Source organism: Ambystoma mexicanum, chromosome 5p (assembly GCF_040938575.1).
Source record: "Ambystoma mexicanum isolate Mex_15411 chromosome 5p, UKY_AmexF1_1, whole genome shotgun sequence".
Taxonomy (NCBI): domain Eukaryota; kingdom Metazoa; phylum Chordata; class Amphibia; order Caudata; family Ambystomatidae; genus Ambystoma; species Ambystoma mexicanum.
Window position 1 is genome coordinate 482,754,545 of NC_090930.1, and position 6,000 is coordinate 482,760,544.

The window sequence follows — 6,000 nt, forward strand, 5'->3', positions numbered from 1 at the left end:
GTGTAACAATTTTAATGCAATACTTCACACTATTGTCTCCTTTTAAAGAGTCCATATTGGCCATTTGAAGAAGAGGAAAGTAACCTCGAAACCCGTCGCTGATTATTACGGACCTCACTCCTCTTTACTTTTTGTATTACTTTATTTATGCACACTATGATGCTGTATTGTTTTCTTCTTTGCAAAACAAAAAAATCGTTTCCTTTGAATTTGATATTCAATTATATACTTTTTTTTATAAAAAACAATCCTTTGTTAAGTCGTTGCTTTTCACCAAAACAGAGTTAATTTGTATAACACTGTACCAGACTTTTCTGATTGATTGCAGTAGTGGACTTTGAGTCCAAACAATTGAAACTGTGCAGGGGACGGGAGGATTCCTAGGTAGAATCTTCTTTCTCTCATTGGCTACGTTCAATACAGAACAATCCATTTTGGCGGTAGAGCAGGCAATGTTTGGGTATACAGCGTTCGCCGTCTCCCTGTTGTGACGGGACAGGAACCTGTGGCAAAGAGCTGTCTGAAAAACTGGTACTCCTAGCTGCAGATCGCAAATTATATCTATGTTGAAATTGATCACCATAGAAAGCTAAATGGGGCACAAAAGTTTAAAACTTGGTTGTCCACTAATACCTGTTAAGAAAATGTCTATTGGTTTTACAGATATGTGTTACTGATTCAGCTCAACATGGCTTTGGTCATCCGTTTGCAACATCTGCCAATTGTAGTGGGGATGATGCAGCACTTGTTCTACAGATTGACAATTTCAGATGGAAGTGTGCATATTGTGGGGGTTGAACAGGGTAACCAACAACATGAAACGAATTAGAAGAATTTTAAATGCATTGTAATATGGCCAACTGGAAGCTGAAAAGAAACAATGCCGTCCTGAATGAATCTCTCTGAGAAGATGTTGTATATAGACTCCAATGACACTGAATCCTTGGATATCTAACCCAGTTTTGCAACAAAAAAAAAATACAAAAACTAAATAAAGGACTTTAGTGGATAATGCGGCAGCACTGAGGATATCACCAGGATAACATTGCTATAGAGCGACTATGTTTTTAAAAACTAAAACAATCCCTCCTTTACATGTCAGTGTGTCTGACAGCACGACTAAACTTTTAAAGCAAGCTTTCTTTTTGCATATATGATATGGCACTTGTAACGTGCCTATTTCAAGGCGCGACGAGGCAAGGAAGGGGGAACAGAGAGAGGACAGAGACAACGATCTTAGTAGGCCAAGTGACATTGAGATCACGAGGGAAAGTGCCAGAGGGAAGGAGAGGGGGCAGTGCTGTACATGGTATTAAAACAATAACGAGAAGTGCAACCAGCAGGTGCAAGGGTAAGGGCAGACAGCAGGTGTGCAAAAGTGCAGGTAGGGGGACTGTACGACTGCAAATACAGACCCAAGTGCAAGGGTTGCCGGGAGGCAGTGCAGGTGTCCAACTGCGCGGGTAGGGACCTGAGCCTGAAATCAGAGGGTAGCTAGGTGACCAGTGCAGTATCAGACAGGAAATCAGCAGGGGAAGAGGAAGAGAGAAGGCAGAAGCAAAGAGAAAGGTCTTGAGGTGCTTCCGGAACCGGAGATGGTTCTCCTCGAGTTTCAGATAAGCAGGGAGGCTGTTCCAGAGGGAGGCCCCAACTGAAGAAAGAGATCTACCACCAACTCGTTGCTTGGAGAAGCGACTGACCCTGAGGGAAATGGAGGAGCGAGGAGCTCGAGTAGGAAGATATTTACGAAGAGAGAGTTGGAGGTATTGAGGACCCAGGCCCCAGAATGCCTTGTGGACAATGCAGAGGGTCTTGAACTTAAATCTTGCAGCCCTGGAAGCCAATGCAGAGATTTCAGTGCTAGAGAGATACAATCCCTGGGCTTAAGGCCAAGGACAAGTCTCGCAGTCCTGTTCTGGATACCATAATTATGTATAACAAAAGCTTTGAACTGCATCATTTTCAGTGACAACACAGGAGACACTGTGAGATTAAATGATTTGCCCTTGATCACACATTGGTTAAGAGGTAAAATAAAGATGCGGGAAATGTAAGCACTTATCCACTTAGCTTGGGAAGATATGTGGCAATAAATGTTACAGTTTTGATTTCATATGGTTAATAATGTGTTTGTTTATAGCAATTCCTTGAAATGAACACACATTACATAATATTGTCTCTCATAGTAAACTAACAGTACACTATATTAATCATCCTAGAAAAACATTGAGCAAAAATAGCACGGATTTAGCTTTATTTTCCCCATCATACATAGACGGTCACAGCAGCAACATGCACAATTATGTGAACCAAAACAAATCTCCCTTCGGTTTTAAAACCACAGTCATTAGTCCACATCATGAAGAATGAGGCAGCCTTCGAATTTCTCATCATCCACAGACACCTGCAGCTCTTCGCCCCTGTGCTCCAACCTTCACACGAAAGTATGCGCAAAAGCTGGGAAGGTTTTCATCTGGCAAAGCAAAGTGGGGATGATCTATTAGGGACAGTCCCACAAAATACGGGCAGACGGTTGGCCGCCATAGGAGTGACAGTCTATAAAGGCAGTAAGTTGCCTTAAAATAGGATCCCCATACAGAGGCAGCCAGCTGCAACATTCGATCAAACTATCATTGCACATTCCGAATATCAGCACAATTGTACTATGGTACAGTGGACTATCCAGTCTGCAGATTCCAAGTGACTACAAGGGCTCAGGCCGACCGATGTATGTGGACTCCTGTAGCAACTACATATAGTTCCTGCAAGGCGTGCAATGTAGCAACATGCGCCATATCCCTAGAAGTACGTTTATTCTGCACCATTTGTTTATCCATTACACTTTTCATATTAGGTTGTGTCGTTTCACATTAATGAAAACATGGAAATGGCGGGCGAACGCGCCGACGCAGGAGGCATAGCGGGCGCCGGCCCTTAGTGGGGGTTGCCCAGCCAACCTCCTCCCCCTCCTCAGAGGAAGGAAGGGCCCGCCCCTGGGAAAGGGGAGGAACGTGATAGTTGTGAACCTGAATAGTTGTGTCTGTATAGGCTATAACTGTGATATTTGGGCACTGGAAAGGTGGTGTCTGTATAGGTAGTAATGTGATATTTGGACACCGGAAAGGGTGTGTCTGTATAGCTAGAAACGGGGCTACTAGGACACCGGGTAAGTGTGTCTGGGAGTAAGAAACGGCAAGATAAGACAACGGGGAAATATCAAGAAAAAGTCAATGCAAACAAATGGGTAGAGAGAAGCTGGCAGCAAGGGCCGGGCTCAACCAGAAGCGTCCACCGGACACTGACGGTGGGGGAGGGCCGCATATCCCAGAAAGCCTCACACAGCGTAGAAGAACCTGTGGTGTGGTGAATTCACAAATCGCCTGTAAAATAACTCCTTGACTTTATGCAAATAAAGCTACTGTGGCATTAAGATTTCCAACTTTAAAAATGGTGTTTGCCTGTTATTTCTCAGTAATGCACCCCTGCTGGTGTGTGGGGAGGGGATGGGAGGGTAGGGGGCGTGGGGTGGCCTGAATGGGGCAGGCCTGACAGGGGCTGAGAGTGGGAGGAGGGGGAGGCGAGGCAATGGGATGCCCCTGCTAAGACAAGTTCCAGCATGCATTGTTCGGTTTCCTTCAAAGTCTTGGGAAATGCTCCAATATCAATGAGGCTGCCTTCGTCGGGTACACAACTCCTGCTGTATATACAATGGCGTCACCAGGAATCAAATTTAGGAGGGGCACAGAGGGGGCCACAGACAAAAGTAGGGGAGGGGCGCCTATAAAAGGGCAATGTGTAACTTCAGGAGCACTCCTGCAAGTAATCTTTTGTGCACGCCAACTACCACACCCATCAGAATGCAGGCACTAAACCATTAAGTCACTAATGACCCATCATTAGGGGCTTAGTGTGCTACTGGAGGGGCTGCTTTTGGCTGCAGGTTGACTTAACAGTTCTTCATTGTTCTGCAGTATTGATTTTATGCTGTGCACCCCCCACCCCTCCATCCCTCTCTAACCCACTTTGAAGCCAGACACGTGGCGTGCACTGCAGAAATGCCCTGGCTTGGACCAGCTCCATCCACTGCAAGCAAGCCACGCGCCCTGAAGCAGCGTCTGTAACTTCTGACGCTACTTCTGTGGAGCAGCTGGACATGTTTCTGTTGAACTGCCACTCAGGGCAGACGTTGAGTCGGGCCTGGTGATGATGGAGAGGAAGTGTAAATCCTGTGGGAGTAAAGGAGTGGGCAGGAACAATTAGCAGCAGCACTCGGGGAAAGGGTTCACCCTAATATGGCACAGTAAAGGCGAGCACAAAAAGCAACTCGCAGGGTTTACGCAAAGGGCGTGCACATAGAGTACGCTCAAAAAGCAGTGTCAAACCAAACCTAAGGGCAAAACACATATGTAAACCTTTTTAAATGTATGAACAACGCGCGTAGAAAACTGCCAATGATATACAGTACCCTATAACATAATTTCATCTTGTGTAGAGGAATACACAGGAAAAGCCAAACATGGCGTGAATAATATGGATACTGAAAAGCGTCTCGAGTTGACCTCCTTTTCTGTTCTTTGGTGACTGTATTTGCAATGTATCTGCATTGTTTCAAGAATGGTTTGTGTTTTGACGTAGGGCTGAGTGTGGAAAGAATTGTCTGGAAACACAAAACAAGTCTGTTAGGCAATTGGCATTCTTGGTCCGCCTAGTGGGCAGGTAACGATCCCATCAGTGCCAAATGTCTAAGCAAAATACAGGGAGCAAGACAAACGAGCAATTGCATACCGTAAAGTGCATCCAGCAGCCCAGTGCAGGACTCTCTGTGCGACATGTAACGGGCGTAACTGCAATGTACACAACCCAAATTACACGCGCACAGACGATCAAACAAGCGGACAAAAACCGCGACAAGCGACCTCCAAATATAATAAGCGACTTTGGGCAAAAACAACCCCAAAATCGCTTATAATTTGCCGACCTGGCACACTAGTTTACTTAGGCAACAAAGAAAAGAAGACACAAGTACCCTTACCTACCCGGTAATGTCTAGTAGTTCACTTCAGAGAAACGGACCATAGCAACGCCCCGCCCACTCTTCTTCACGTGACTTTGGACACGTTGCGTTCCCTACCATGAGCTTAGCGTCCGACGTCATCATGTCCCTCATGGTGAGCGGGAACCGGGAAGACTGCGGCTAACAGGCTGCAAACGCAGCCGGAATGTGCGTGCTCTCAGGTGGCTGAGATTTTAAATTGCCATTTTCCTCGGGATACCGCGCAAGATCCTCTGGAAGCCAGAGGCTGTGCAAGACACCAGATGGAGACAGGTGCATAGCTCTCAACTCACCCGCTTTTGGCGGGTGTCACCCGCCTTCAAAGCAGACGAATCACCCGCCAAGTCCCTCATACGCCCATTCACTTCAATGGGCCTCTCACCCGCCAAAAAGAAAATCGGGTGTTTTCACCCGCCTAGGTGACAAAAAAGGTTGGGAGCTATGCGGGTGAGCGGGAAATGACATTTACTATTTTAAACCATTTTCATCTATTCAACGTGACAGGTACGGAGGGCTAAGAAAAGGAACAGTGGATGGGACAATGGATGGTGGTGTTAAACTGATGAAAGGGGGCTAATAAAAGCTAGTTTAGGGAACTGATTTAAAGGGTTATTTAATGTTGATTGATGAATGGTGTGTGTTTGGGTTAACATGGTAAAATGGGGTGATTTTAGAGGGGGTCGGCTGGGCTATCTGGGTGTATTTCGAGTGAGGCACGTGGGCATCTCAGTGTTGTTCGAGAATCTAGAGGGTGGGATGGGGAATCTTGGTGTGGGTCTGGGGGGCAGGATGGGGGCATCTTTGTATCTGGAGGGAGGATGGGGCGTCATGGTATGGGTCTAGAGCAGTGGCGCAACACCATTGAACTGAACGGACTGTAGCCCCCCAAAATGTTGGGCTATGTTAACTCGACCTGGCTGACCCACAGAGCCGTGGCAGGCCAGACC

General features: G+C 46.4%; 1 protein-coding gene across 5 annotated transcripts in view; it reads right to left on the bottom strand.

The window, feature by feature from the left end:
• TAF9B (TATA-box binding protein associated factor 9b) overlaps positions 1–5,140 on the bottom strand; it is a 226,161-nt gene extending 221,021 nt beyond the window's left edge. For 2 of the 5 annotated variants that reach the window (XM_069612891.1, XM_069612887.1), the window contains exon 1: positions 5,037–5,122. The gene's annotated coding sequence lies outside the window, so the exon portion shown is untranslated. Of the gene's footprint in view, positions 1–4,785; positions 4,804–5,032 lie in introns of those variants that run through there. The other 3 variants (XM_069612890.1, XM_069612888.1, XM_069612889.1) reach the window with 3 other exon arrangements.
• Between the last annotated feature and the right edge of the window lie 860 nt (positions 5,141–6,000).